The sequence below is a fragment of the Triturus cristatus genome, chromosome 2_1 (assembly GCF_964204655.1).
Source record: "Triturus cristatus chromosome 2_1, aTriCri1.1, whole genome shotgun sequence".
NCBI lineage: Eukaryota > Metazoa > Chordata > Amphibia > Caudata > Salamandridae > Triturus > Triturus cristatus.
The window spans coordinates 759,819,310-759,835,483 of NC_140581.1; positions in this window are offsets into that span (position 1 = coordinate 759,819,310).

Here is a 16,174-nt window from a genome sequence, read left to right on the forward strand (position 1 = left end):
TTTAAGCTGGCAAATATTACATAACGATACATCCACTGGTAAATACTAGCATTATACCATAAATGTATGTTGACATATGTCGTTATTTAAAGGAAAGTCATCCTGTTTTTTAATTTCCATGATGTCGAGCTACTCAGCTGCTGGCCTATAATCCATGAAAGACTGCACGGAGAGTCACTTAAAAGTAGGAACATTTTCTGTATTTATCCACCTTTAAAAATAAATGCAGATAGAAAACAAATAGTTTTCTGTCTGTATTTATCTGTAAAAATCCATAAAAACGGAAATCAGGGAGCTTTGCATATGATCTACAGCTGATATGCCTCAAACGGAAAATGCTACTTACCCAGTATGCATCTGTTCTCGGCATATGCGTCCACCCACCTCCCCGCATACCTATACCTGTTGCAGAAACATCTTACTTGGATACATGCATTCATGGTCTTCTCCTTTTACTACTCTTACTAACTCCATTATCACCCTCTGCGGGAAAACAATCTAACAATGGAGTCGATGCCCATGCGCACTATCACCGAAAGGAGGAGTCGCTATTTCTATGTGTGATAGCCTTCCTCAATTACAAGTGCCTTGGAAATCCAAATGGGGCCTATAATGGCAGTTACCAGCCGTACGGGGTTTAAAAATTGTGTGGAATTTCACACAGATTTCATCTGCTGACACACCTGGGCAGAATGTGTCCCACTGCACAAAATGGCTATGCCCCCATGTCACAGGTTAACACTTTCTATCTGTCGTATAGCGCTTCGTTCTTTGCTATGAGCTAGGGGTGCAAAGGGATGTCAGCTTTTCTTGTCCAATATTCACCTCTCTTGTTGCTATTACAATGTAAAGCTTCTTACCTCTGTGCTTAAGGGACCATCTTAGATATATCCCAGTTACCCCAAGAACATTGCTCCGAAATGGAGTGTATTCGTTAATGTTGGTGTCCTCCACTCTGGCCTTTTCTTTATACAGGCTATTGATTGTCTCGTCTGTTACTATTTCTCTTTTCGGTCTCCGATTCTTCTCTGTCCCCATCTCTCTATTGCATTTCTTAGCTTTTAAAATATGTTTGTACTCACCCCAACACTCTCAGAGTAACAATTTGCTCTTGGGGCAACGGTGTCACCTCACTAGGGCAGAAGAGACCGCCCCCTTCATTATAAAACATTTTTTCATTATACCAATTAACCTCTACACTCCATCTCCCTCCTTTAGAGACCATGGTTTTGGAACTGATGGGTCTAGACCACAGAACCTTCAGCTCATTTACCATCCCGTCATAAACTGCTAAGATTTCCCCATAATTGTCAGTCATAGAATTCAGTATTGTGGCTCTGTACATTATGCGTTCTAGCAGTGAGAGTTCAAGTACATACTTCTCACAACTCCATCTTATTCTCCTACTGCTATTGACTGGGGTGATCACTTGTGGTTTTTCCTGCCCGTGACTGCTTCCATTTAACCTGTTGAATTGTGGGATTTGCAGTCCAAACTCTGTAGTTTTTCCCTCTCATTCCCTGTGACTATCAGTTTTTCCCTCCAAATGTCTCCTTTGCTCTGTGCTAAGACCTGTATGTTAAGCAGTGCACCCCCAGTGACCATTTTGTGTTAACAAGTCAGTGAAACCAGCCCTCCCCTTCCCACCTGATACAGCAGTAATCTGCTGTAAGCTGTTTAAACTGTGTTTAATAGGGACTGGGCACTTAGTTTCTTGTCCAGGAGAGGGAGTAAAGCTTTATACAAATAGTGTTGTTGGAGGACAGGCTTGTTAGGGCCTTACCTGCAGAAGTCCAAAGTGTGGATTGAGCCTGTCTCCTAAGAGATTTCTGAATAGAAGAGCAGCTTCCAACTGCCTGGTCAGCAAACCTCGTCTGAGGTAGCTGGAACCTTATATAGTCTGATATTGTTTGGTACATGTGTACACCGATTGGTGGTTGTATCTGATGTTTCTATTGGATATGGGTTAGTGTCCTCATTGGTTGGGTATTTGAGGGTTCTGATTGGTTTCTGGGTCTGTGATTCAATCAATGTAGGGTTGGGGCTAGGGCTAAGGTTAGGAATTCTATTGGAAGTAGGGACTAGGGCTTCCTGTGTTATTGTTGTTTGGACTAGGGCTAGGCCTTTAATTGGAAGTAGCAATTAGGGCTTCTGGTGTTATTGGTTGCTGGACTAGGTGTGGGACTAAGAGTAGGGTTAGGCTTTCTATTGGAAGTAGGGACTAGGGCTTCCTGTGCCATTGGTTACTTGGACTAGGGTTGGGACTACTGGTAGGGCTAGGGCCTCTATGGACTTAGAGATCAGGGTTTTTTAAACAGATTGGGTGCTTAGACTAGGGCTAAGATTGGCTGTAAGGTCCTAGTCTCCTATTGGTTTTAGATTTTAGAGCTAGTGTTGTGATTGGATAGTGTTAGGGCTAGGATTCCCATTGGCTGAAGGGGTCACCTGACTACTAGGGCTATAAACGGCAAAGGCTTCGGGCGTCTCAGCCCGGACGTCGAGGATAAGGGTGGAGAGGACAAGGGTGAATGCCTATTTGAGACTGGTCGGGACCTGGGCCAGAAATGCTGCCCATTTTCCCATTCATTAATAGCCACCCTATGTATGTGTCCCTCTGTATATAAGCATTATTTTCACTATAGATACGTTCCTATCTTTGTGTATTGCTGTGGGGGGGGCATATCGGAGGAGCCTACCTGGCTGGCGGACGCTCTGCTGCACACCTCTGCATTACCTGGGGGTTGGAAGCGCTGTGGTCTCCCTCGCCGCCATCTCCCTTGCTGGCCGCTGTGTGGGGGGACTACAGCCCCCAGAGTTCCTAGCGGCACTTCCCGCTTCCGCTTTCCTGCGCGCCCGGAGGCGCTTAAAACAGCGAGGCTCCCTCGGTGGAGCGGGGGCATATCGGAGGAGCCTACCTGGCTGGCGGACGCTCTGCTGCGCACCTCTGCATTACCTGGGGGTTGGAAGCGCTGTGGTCTCCCTCGCCGCCATCTCCCTTGCTGGCCGCCGTGTGGGGGGACTACAGCCCCCAGAGTTCCTAGCGGCACTTCCCGCTTCCGCTTTCCTGCGCGCCCGGAGGCGCTTAAAACAGCGAGGCTCCCTCGGTGGAGCGGGGGCATATCGGAGGAGCCTACCTGGCTGGCGGACGCTCTGCTGCGCACCTCTGCATTACCTGGGGGTTGGAAGCGCTGTGGTCTCCCTCGCCGCCATCTCCCTTGCTGGCCGCCGTGTGGGAGGACTACAGCCCCCAGAGTTTCTAGCGGCACTTCCCGCTTCCGCTTTCCTGCGCGCCCGGAGGCGCTTAAAACAGCGAGGCTCCCTCTGCGTCGCGGGCGGCGCCGGGCTAAGCCCGGGCAAAGGGCGGGCCCTCTGTGGCCCTCAGAGGCCAGAAGAGACTGGGCTGGGCCAGAGACGCTGTTCATGAACATACATGGTACATAAAGCACCGGGTGTGACATACATTAGTAGGCTGCCAGGACTTGGCTATTGTTTTAAAGTGTCTTTTTTTTTAATATAATACAAATAGTAGACGGGGTAAACGTTATAACAATTCAGTAAGCTTTAGAGGGGGCTGTGCCTGTTTATAATATGTCGAGATCTAAGCCCCCTTCTGGGCCACGCACTTTGGATAATTACTTGGTCCAGAAGGTCAGCAAGATAAACTCTGAAAGGCGACAGTCGCTAGGGAAAATTAGTTCCCCGCAATCAGAGAGCCCTGTAAGGGGTTCATCAGCTTCTAGTTTAGAGGATGCGAACAATCATTCTAATCATTCTAACATTATTATTCCGGATGTGGTAGAGATGGGACAGCTCGATTCTGAACAAACCACCCCCAATGAGTTAGAAATAGGAGACTGTCCTGATATGGTAGAACAATGTTTACCGACTCCCGAAGCTCGGGCAGTTAGAACATGTAGGAAATTTCCTATCAAGAAGGGGGGATTGCGTAGTGTGCGGAAACGAGCAGCCTCACCAGATAAGGTCCTTGAAACAAACGTAATGAGAAAATCTAACAATGTTGGTGTAGATGATGATATAGTAACTAACCTAGAGGAGATTATTGGTTTAAAGATTAGAGGCATTATAGACCCACTGGTATCAAAAATTGAGGAATTAACAAGAGGTTGCTAGATTGGGTGGATTGCTTAGCAAGGCCTTGGACAAACCAGGAGAGGTAACCACTGTCACAACTGTTGCAACTGACACAACTAGCAATCAATGTAAGCATTATGTACAGGGAGACCCTTCTAAGGAAGCCATAGGAAATAAAGGGAATGGTAATGTTAACCCCATAATACCTCAAGGGAGCATGCACTTAGGCAGTAAGGCTATGCCTGCCATAGAAAATATAAATGGATGGGAGGAAACTAACAAAAAGTATGCTATTAATCTCCACCTGAGTGTGCTCCTTATGTGGTGGTACTAACCAACGTACCGCCGCTTGATAATAGGGGTCATCAAGAAACCCACGATTCCTTAAAAAATAAATGTCTATCTTGGCTAAATAGACAGTGTGGTTTCCCATTGAATTTCTCTGATAATGTTTTGACTACCAGGAGAGTTAATTGGATAGGGAGTGCTAGGAAAAGCTCAAAGGGGGACTGTGTAATCATAAATTTTAATCATCCACAGCATGTTACTACAGTCCTCCTAAGAGCTGCATCTCTCCCAATTTCCGATGGCAATGTATGTGCCCGAGCACTAGGTTACTTTTATAATCACCTTAATGCCAACCGAAGGGACAATACTAGAATCTCTACTTACCCGCCCACCTCTAAACCTTATTTTGATATTCCCACACAGAACAGATTTCATGCAATTAGTTCCCTGGACTCTAATGATTGACGCATACAAGAGACGGAGATATGTTTAGTAAGGGAAGAGGGACCCGATAGGGATGAACATATGCATGACTGTGCACCTGAAATAACATCTAGGGGCTCAGGATATGCGCCTAATCAGAATGAGGCAGAGAATATTCACGAGGGAAGTGTGAATACATGCAATATGGGCCAAACATGTGGGGTTGGCAATGCTGAGGGAAATGTCCGAGGTTCTGCCATTGGGACTACCGCCAGAATAGGTACATGTTCCAGACTGGTGTGCTGGAATGTAGCTGGTCTGAAATCTAAGAGCAGAGACCCTGGTTGGGAAACTTTTATTAATAGGTACGATATTTTATGTTTCCAGGAAACCTGGTGCAAAAGTAATATTGACTACGAGGGATTTGTTTCATATAATTTACCAGCATATGGAGAGGGCCCGGGAAGAGCTAAGGGGGGCTTACTCACCCTGGTATCGGTCCACCGACAAATACTGGTGATAAAATATGTACCGGTGGGTGATTTAGTCCAGATGCTCTGGATTCGTGAAGGCAAAAGCCGTAACATCCTTCTGATCAATTATTATAACAATATTTTTGATAGCACCAGGGGCAGAATAATAACGGATTTGGCCAATGCTATTGATACCCTGAGTTTGGATTCCAATGTTGTATTTGATATTATTTGGTGTGGGGATTTTAATACCTCATTATGTGAATTATTATCTACAAAGGCCTGTGGGGTTACGAATAATGCTGGATGGGAGGTTCCACACTTTGGTCACGATATGTATGGGGAAAATGTGAATACATTAATGGGGTGCCTTGACCTGGAAATTTTGGATTGCTGTAGGGACAGTAATGGTTCACCTGTCCCCACATTCAGGAATTTGCGCTCTAATTCTGTGATTGATCATGTGTTGGCATCTTCTAGTATTGTCGACTGTTTTGCCCCACTGGAAATGGAAATAATGGACACTAGTGATCATAACTGTATTATTGTGACCATGACTCTGTGGGAGGAGAATGATAGAGAGACAGGGACCACAGTTGGAAATATAGAAGCCCACCGGGCTAATGGGGTAAGGCTTAGGTGGATAGGCGCAAAAGCATCCGAATTGACTGCATCTATCATAATGAAGAATTTAGCAGACATTGTTTTTATTTTAGAAAATAGATTGGATCATGAGCGGGTCTTATCTAGTTTTATAGGAATCAACAATGCCATTAACGCAAAGTTCACAGGTGGTAACAGGGGTGGTACAAAACCTGGATTTGTTTGGTTTGACAAAACCTGTTCTGCTGCTCTGATAAACCTTAAGCAGGCCCTAGCAATAAGGCCTAGGGATAAAAAATTAGTAATAATACTGAGGCTAGAATATAAAAATGCCATTAAAGCTAGGAAGGTGGTTCTTCAGCATCAGGCCTGGGATTCTCTTAACCAAGCGGCGGAACTCTCTAATGGCACGTTATTTTTGGCAACAGTCAACTCTCCATTCCTTAAGGAGACAAATACACCTGAGTTAACAGCAAATGTCTCCTGTGAAGGTTGGATTACCCATTTTTCAACTATCTTTGATTCAGGTAAAAATATTAATGTTGGCTCATATAGATGGCCTATATTACCACTTGAAATCTCTGTGGAAGAAGTTGTAAGGGGGATTAGGGCAAGTAAGGGAGGAAAGGCCCAAGGCCCGGATGGGGTTCCAAGTGATGTGTACAAGGAAGCACCGGAAGTATGGGGCCCCTTGTTGGCTGCTGTTTTCAATGCCGCGGTTTGTACAGAACCTCCGCCGACCTGGGAGGAGTCTATTATTGTACCAATATACAAAAAAGGATCCAGGTCTGATGCTAAAAATTACCGACCAGTTTCATTACTAGATTCTTCCGTAAAAGTTATGAGCAGGATTATGCGGGTAAGATTGGAAGAATGGGCAGAACAGGATGGTATTCTGGCAGATAGCCAATATGGTTTTAGGAAAGGCAGGGGTACGCTCGATCAATGCATTAATTTAGAATTATTGATCGGGAAGTATAGTGAAGCCAAACCTGGCCTTATATACTTGTGCTTTGCTGATCTAAGCAGCGCTTTTGACATGGTTGACCACTCAATTTTGTGGTCAACCCTGTTGAAATTGGGTGCGCCAGAGGGCATAATTTATTTTCTTGCCAGGATGTATGAGAGATTAAAAACATGTGTATGTTTCGGTAGGAAGGGAGAATGTACCCCGAACTTTAGCGTAAAACGAGGTATAAGGCAGGGTTGTGTTTTAGCTCCTCTTTTATTTATTTGATTTATTAATGGAATTGATGCAATTTTAAAGGAAGTTCATGCAGATGCTCCCCTGATGAATGGTGTTTCAGTACCGGTGTTATTATACGCCGATGATGCTGTGTTGTTGTCAAGAACTCCGATAGGGTTGCAACGACTGATGGATAGCTTTGCCTCCTTTATTGACGACAAAAAATTAGTTATTAACAAAAGTAAAACGTACACTATGATCTGTGGCCCAAAAAAATCTAAACATACAATGAAAGGGTTTTTTATTGACAAGGCAAAAGTACAGCAAGTGGACAAATTCTGTTATTTAGGTATAACTTTTTCTAGTGACAAAAAGTGGACACATGAATTTAATAACATACGCAATAAAATGGCTAGGAATGCACACGGAATTTTTAGATTTGCTCAGAAAATTGGGGATCGTAGGACCAGAGATATGATAAAAATTTATCAGGCGAGATGTGTATCAATTGCATTGTATGGGGCAGGAATTTGGGGTTATTGCTGCGCATATGAATTGCAACTGGAAGAGAATTTTTTCCTTAAAAAACTTTTATGTTTACCCACATCGGCCTCTAATGCTCTATGTCATCAGGAACTATCTGTGAACTACCTACTTGACCTTTTGTCACTTAGACCTCTGATGATTTGGCGGTCTATTTGGTTGAATGAGGAGAAGTCCTTTACTAGGTCTATTATCCAGGATTGTTTGCGATTAGATAAAGCCATAGCAATACCCTGGATTAAATACATTATTGTGTGTTTCTCAGATATTTTTAACCTGAATATTGTAACTGATCCGAACGCTGTTTTATTGATCCCCAAGGTTGAGTTAAAAAGGGTCTTCCTAGCTTTTGCTGAGAGGAAGAGAACTGTTATTGCTGGTACTTTGTCCACTGTTATGTTTTATAACAGATATTTGTCCATGGATGGATTTCCTGTCTACTTAACCCTTGTCACCAGGCCGACGCACAAATTTGTGCTAACCAGACTCAGATTTGGAATAGTGCACTACTTGGTGGCCCATCCGATAATGAAAAAACATCCATTAGGACCTTGTAGATGTGACGGGATTTCCAAGCAGAGCACAATGCACTTTTTACTATTCTGTAAGCTGTACTCTAATTTTCGTATTGTCCTGCTTAAACCCATGTTTGTTAAATACGGAACACGTACGGTTGAGCACGCAATGAAATTGATTTTTAACTTACAATCTGCGGATATTTGTTTTTATACTGCTACTTTTTTAAACAAATGCATCAATTCTAGGAAAAGCATGTGTTTTTAGCTGTTGAAATGTAATTTTCGTGTGTAAATGAGATCATTGTTTTAACTAATCATAGTGTTTTAAATGTATGATTATGTCTGCTACAAGTCGTTCATATTTTGTATATTTTGATTTTGTGATTGTGTATGCTTTTATGGTCATTAATTTGTACCGAATAAAGCTGAATTGAATTGAATTGCTGTGTATAAACATGTAGAATAATTATGTTATAAAAAAACAAAATCATATTTGGTCTACATGTACTTGCTTCCATTGTGCATCTATGTACCTCCATGTACTTTGATCTGTGTGTCTGTTACTTTTCTCCTGAAAAAGCATATCCAATGCACTACCCTATTTCTCATCCTGTACCTCTATCAATATCTTTAATCTGCATATACTTACCTCCTTTATGCATCTATATACTTTCAATGTACTTATGGACCTATATATTTATCACCTTTGTCTAATTTAGCATTTCCAATGCACTACCCTATTTCTCAGCCTATACTTCTCTCAATATATCTTCTAGCCCAACTTTCTGACTCATCTCAAACTTCTTTCTACTACTCTTTCCAATGCACTACCCTATCTCTCACCCTATACATCTATCATTACATCCTCTACACCCACTCTCTCATTTATCCCAAACCCCATACCACTACTATGTTCCCCAAAATAACCCTTTCTTGACTCTCTCCTACCCCTCCTTGCATCATCTGACACTTCTTTTACTATACCGATCCCCCCAAAAAAGCCTTTCTAAACTCTTCCCTCTGACTCTTTCCCTCCAAAAACCATTTTTACTCATCCAAAAGCCTCCTCCTACTGCTATGACCTAAAAAAAAGAAATCCTTCACTCTTCTATCCCTCCACTGTCCTTTTCAATCAAAATAACTGACTAACCTGTTCACTTCTCTAATTCCATATTCCACTATGCTAATTCACCACTAATCCTTTATGGGTTCCAGAGTAGCGTGCTACTCTCCAACAAAGCGCTTCAACACCCCATCAGGGGTAACAGGCGCTATATGAATGCAAACCTTTCTTTCCCTTCTATCCCTCCGCTATCCTCCTCACTCCAAATAACTAATATCCACCACTCAAATTACTTTCATATTTCACCATACTAATTCAACACTAATCCTTTATGGGTTTCCGGAGTAGCGTGCTACTCGCCCAAAAAAAGCGCTTCAACACCCCACCAGGGGTAAGAAGCGCTATATAAATACAAACCTTTTTTCTTCTTCTATCCTTCTGCTATCTTTCCGAATCCACATAAATGACTAACATATCCACCACTTAAAATGTACTTGCATGTTTCACTATACTAATTCAACACTAATCCTCTATGGGTCCCGGAGTAGCATGCTACTTGCCAAAAAGCGCTTCAACGCCTCGACAGGGGTAGTAAGCGCTATGCAAATGCAATTACAATACAATACCATACCTCGTGACTGGAAAGACTTCTTCGAAGAAAAACAAAGTGCAAACATCTGGACCCAACACTACATGGTGATCTATGCAAAGTATATGACTCTACAGCTCTACATGCCAAGAACAGATGCATGCTGGGTAAGTAGCATTTTCCTACTTAAGGATATTGGTGGTACAGGAGCTTATTCTATATTTCCTTTTCGTTCTGACTCGCCAACTAGTTGAGAGGCACAAATTTGAGGCACATTTCCTATCTGAGTAAAAACTGAGGTGCTCTTTGTGTGCCGTTGATCCTCTGTGAAGTCCTGAAACGCGAGAAGATGCAATAGGATTCTGAGTGGCCTGTGCAGCAAGTTATTAATGTTTTCAGTATCAATACTCTATTAGTACTAAGATTCCTTTTCTTAGCCTGAAAGAGTATAATTTTAGAGAGTATAAAATGATTGTTGACTGCTGTTTTTCGTCTACACTTGGGTAAGGGTCTTCGTTCTATTTACTGAGTGTACTATGATTTTTTATGGAATTACAGTGATTTCGCTGCTGGAAGGACATTAACTTCGCCTTTAGATTTTTGCGGCACTCTCAATCAAGCTTCTGTATTTGTATGGCCTATGTTTGTTGATTCTGAAGCAGTGTTTGAGTGATCCATCACCTCGGTTCCAAAGGATTAGTCTTTAGTGCTGGGATGTGTTTATGTAACTCCTCCGTGACTTGGGTCTGGTGTGTAATGGATCAGTGGCTGTTGCTGCCACAGTGCCACCTAATACTCGCTGAGTGACTTGCATCAGAAGAAATTCCAGTCTGTTGCTAGGAAATGGTTCTAACTGATGAATCTTGGGATAGTGACTTGCTGTTCAAGGCAGGAAGTGTAGTGTTGCTGAGGTCAAAGGGCATATTATCCCAGTTGTCAAAGTAACAAAGTACAACAACTTAATCTATGGCATGGAATTAGGGTTGAACAATACCAGAGGGTCTTGGATACCATTGACATGCATAACAGATGATGTTCATGAACCCAATAGCTAGTCATGTTACTGAGCTCCAAGGAACCTGGTGTGGTACTGCAGTATCTTATTCACAAATCTCCTCCTCTTGTATCTAGGTCAGTGGTTCTTAACATTTCGACTTCCGTGTACCCCCATGTTGTCATTACTGGAACCAGATAAACCCCACTAAATCATTTTTACTGTAATCCCCCCTAGGCATTTTCTATAATTTGTAATTGAAAACAATACATTAAGAATATGGAAAGAGGCATTCATAAAACGCACACATTTTGAAATATTTGATTTACTTCACAAACAAATATAAAATAATCTAAATGTTTTAATTTTAATGGGAAGGTTGGAGCTTTTCTATATTCAACTAAGGCCACTCATCATCCATGCAATATGTTTTATGCGCTTTGCACTGCTACCACGAATCAATCTAAGATACTAAGTTTTTAGCCTCCAATTTCAAATTCCTTCACATTTACCAAATGTATTAAAATTCAATTGTACTTCTTTATTTATGTACACCTTTATTAACTTGTTAAAATCATTACATTTTCTAAGCCATTGCGGACACCCTGAGTAGGCTTTTGCAGACCCACAATGGTCCACAGACCAAAGTTTAAGAACCACTGACCTAGGTTACTCACTGGGGTCATGAGCTTCCCTATTTTCAGGCCAAGTTGCAATCCCTTTTAAATGCGGTGATCCAAGATACCCACTGCTTCAGGAGGTCAATCAAGTTTCTTTAGGGCTTGTTGCATTATAAGGTATAAAGCTGTTCAATAAAACACGTTGATTTCAGTGTGGCCTTGCAGTTTACACGCTGCCAGTCGCAATGTTGGCCTTCTTGCCGCTTCATTAGAAGCAAACTAGTCTTTTCTGACCTCCTTCTACTTGTCCATCGCCCTTGAGATTTTTTACAATCTGTGGTTTGTTGTGAACTAGCCTAAATTATCTGGGTTTTTCCAAAAGTATACACTTCATATGCCCCTACAAGACTCCATATTTGTATTTTCTTACTCGCAGAGGATGTTGGCCATTAAGGAGTCACTAAATACTTTCCAGCACACTGACAGTCTAGTGGTTCCAGAGGATATTGTCAGTTTGGTGCTCTCGAGCTGCTTTTCAAGTCTAAATACAGGATCTGTATTGTTTTATCTGGTTGAGCAATTGGATCAGTTGTTGAATAGTCTTCAAGCCACATCTTGTAAAATCCTTACCGTGGTGAACCATGCTCACAAATTGTCAGGGGGACTGCTGTTTCAGCCTTTCTGGGCCGTTTGAGTACCTATTCGAGTTTTCCAGTTGCTCCACAGTAGCTTAAATCGCTCTGCCATTCTAATGGCTCTGGCTTGGATTAGAAATTCCTGCAATTCTCATCCAAGGAAAACCAACCAGTTTTAGTGAGGATAGTCGCCTAAAAGGGCCATCTCGCCATGTCATCCTGCAATTATTTAACATAGCCCCCTGTCGGAAATTAGGGTACTGGCTGAGGAAATACTACCCAAGCAGCAACCACAATTTTTGTCTGGTGAAACACAAGCAGAACCTAAATTAACGTCTGCTTATCCGCCTGGTAACTTGGTACAAAGCATTCAGGATTAACTTAGAGGCAATGTGTAAAGTATTTATGCAGCACACAAACAGAAATAAAGTAAAAATACAATGCAAGAAAAATCCTACACCAATTTAGAACAGTGTATTAAAATTTATAAATTTGACAACAAAACGAAAAAATCTAATCTGTAGAACTGAAGATATGCTGTTCTAAATTTTTGTTTGTAAAAATAGTGCTTAAACATACAAAGCGCCAACTGTGGTTATCTGCTCCCACCGGAACGTGACAAAGTAAGAAGTTCAGGCTGATCATAAGCAGCGTGGGCCAGCTACAGGGATCGCGTTAGGTCTGCTGAACAATGTACCTTAAACCCTGGTTGCGGAACAGTGCGAGGTTCCACATTGAGAATGAGCCATGCAGCGATGATTCAAGGCTGCGATGTGAGGTCCTTTGTTGAGGCTGTGCCACACAGCAGCAGATCTGGAGAGCCTACTAACTGTGAGGATGCATCACACAGCGGTTGTTCTGAGGAGCTGTGAGGTCCTGTGTTGTGATGAATCGTGCAGCGGCAGTTCCGATGCAAGGTGATGTGTCTGTTCTGTTTGGACCAAAGCTGGGCTGGAAGAGAACCTTCAGGCCCACTTCCAAGGGTTCAGGACTGGGTTGTACCACTTTGGGGGGTGAGGGGGGGGGCAGGAGACACAGCAGATGTTGTCCAGGTGCTGCGTTCAAGGTAGTTTAAGACTTCTCTGTACTTGAGGCTCTGATCAGAAGGCCAAACAATTTGCCCTTGGAGTCATTCTACTGGTCCTGGCTTGAAGATGCAGGTCCAGTCCTTCTCACTCAAGCAGCTGGGCAGATGAGGATGGCTGCCTTCTTGTGAAACACTGCGGTAGACCGGGGGCCGGGACTCTTCTGGACAGATACGTCTTCTCTGCACCGTTAATATCAGAGTCCTTTAAGCTATGAAGGGCTCGGACCACATATCGATCAACAAATGTGCCTGTGGTGAGCAGTTTGCCAAGATTTTCTCTCAATCCTGAAACTACAACATTAAATATCCAAAAAGCACATTGCTTGGGCCATAACCCAAGTTCTGCATCTTCGTCAAGCAAACCAAGGTGTGTCAATCCTTTTGGGGGGGAATATACTGATGTACTAAAGGTGTTACAGGCAGTAAAATTGAAATGCAAGATCTCATGGCAGATATCTACTCTTCTTTTCTCAGGACTATGCTAAAGCAATGGCAGACAGGAGGAAGGAATTTGTGGACATGAGACCTGCGCTTCGGAATCTGAATGCCAGATATGGCCTTTTCCATCCTTGCCTTTTTAAGGTGGCTTATAGAAACAAAACCACAAACTATGAGGATCCTGATCTATTCCAGCACTTCTTGGATAATTGTAAAGAAGAAATGGAAGTTGCCCAACTATCTAATGCTGGATTATTCCTTAAGATTTCTTTTTGAGTAGAACTTCTATTTTCTGTCATGTATATCACTTTGTTACTATGTTTCTGTATAACATGTTTTCTTTCTCTCATGTTTGGTGCAGTTTCATGGTTGCTCAGTGTACCTCCTAATCCATCCGGGTGATGTCGTCTTTTTCCCGTTCATCATCATAGGATTCCCAGTTGGTTGTGTCGTCTTCCTTATGTGGCTTCACCACCCTCGTTTTCTGTGAATGTTCTTGGTATGTCCTTTGTTTATTCATTAGATGGTTTCCGTCTCTATTGTTTCTATCTTTTCTCGCAGCTTTTATTTTATTCATATGACATTTCTCATGGACCTTCCACATTTCTACTATATATTTTTCTTTTTTCTTTCTCTTTTCATTTGCCTTTCCCTTTTCTCTCTTTACTTAATATTTCTTGCTTCATGATTGTCCTTTTCTCTCATATATCCATATCTATTGGTACATCAATGTTTTTTTCTTTGTTGATTTTCATTACATATCTGATATTATTGCTTTTTGCTGATTGTTATTGGTTGAAATCTTTACATCTCTTATCCGTAGTATAGATGACTTTGAGCATTATCTTAGAAAGTTAAGGGTTTAGTATCACCTATAAAACACCAAAGGGTTTTGACACATGTCCTTAATCTAAAAGGTTATATTGTTTTATTGCAAGAAACTCACGTAATTCAGAAGGAAGTATCTAAACTTAAACGCCAATGGGTTGAACATATTTTCACATCTCCAGGTTCAGGGAAGCGCAATGGTGTAGTTATTCTATGCCACAAATGTTTGGATATACAAGTTAAAGGTCAAGATGCTGATACTGAGGGCAGATGGGTCTCTGCCTCCTCATTAGTAAATACAATTCCTATGACTATTTTTAATGTATGTGCTGCCACCATTCCAGAGAAGTCATTCTGGCCACAGATATTATCTAAATTAATGCATTACAATGATGATTATTAGTAGGTGGAGACTGTAACATGGTTTTTGACCCAATTATTGATAGACGTTTCAAAACTAAATTCTTTCACACGTACATTTTCAATTTACATCAACTGTACATCAAAGGTCCCTTGTTGATGCCTGGAGATTATGTAATCCTACTCTCCAAGAGTATACTTTTTTCTCACTTGTACATTTAACTCAGTCCCGAATTGACTATTTTTTTCCTTTCTAAATCACTTGCACAACATATCTCATTCTGATATAGGCTTCATATTAATTTCAGACCATGCTCCTGTCGCGCTAGATGTAGATCTACTTCCACCCATTTTAGGAGATGGAGATTTAATAATTCTTTTAAATCCCAACTTTACTCAAGATTTTCAAGAATTTGTAAACACATTTTTTTCTAGAAAATGAAACTCCAGATAGTTCTCCTCATATTGTTTGGGACGCCTTTAAAGCTGCTTCTAGAGACTTCATTATTTCTTTGTTGCTTATAAAAAGAAATCTTCATTGAAAAATTTGCAGTCACTTAATTTGCATATTAAACAATTAGAACATCCTTTTATTCTACAAATTCTAACTCTTATATTGAGGAACTAATTAGTGCTAAATTTACTTTTAATACACTTTCCACAAAAATTACTAATTCGTATTTACTTAAATCTAGTGCTAAATATATGGCGGTCAGATTAGGGAAGGGAAGCTTCTTGCTAATTACTTTAAGATTAAAAAAGAATGTACTAGGATTGATTCCCTTCTAACTTCTTCTAATCACATTGTTCATAAAAATGAGGATAAACTCCCAGAATGTACTGTTTCTTTCAACTCTATGTACTTAGGACTCTCTTTCTAATCAGGACGATGTTCTTCAATATTTAACCTCTATCACTCCTCCCTCTCCTCTCAATATAGATTTTTCCACTCTTGATGCAGAAATCCCGATTCATGATATTCTTACCGCTATAAATGCCATTGAAAGAGGGAAAGCTCCTGGTCCTGATGGTTTCTCCCAAATTCTTATTCCTAAATTACATCAATTGTTTCTTAATTTGATATCTTCCCAGACATCTGGTGGGTCTTTTTAAGATGCTTTAATATGTCTCTTTCCCAAAAATAACAAATACCATATATTGTGCAAAAACTATAGGCTTATATCTTCAATTAATTTAGATTATAAGATATTTGCAAAAATACTTGCCCTCCGTTTAGATATTTTATTGACCCAATTGATTGGGAAGGAACAATGTGGTTTTGTCAAAGGTAGACATAGTTCAGATAATACTATATTATTGTTCAATGTACTAAAGCATATAAACACTCGTTAGCGGCTGTTTCTTTAGATGCTAAAAAGGCTTTTGACCATATTAAATGACCTTTTATTTTTTTCTACGCTTTCTTGGTTTGGT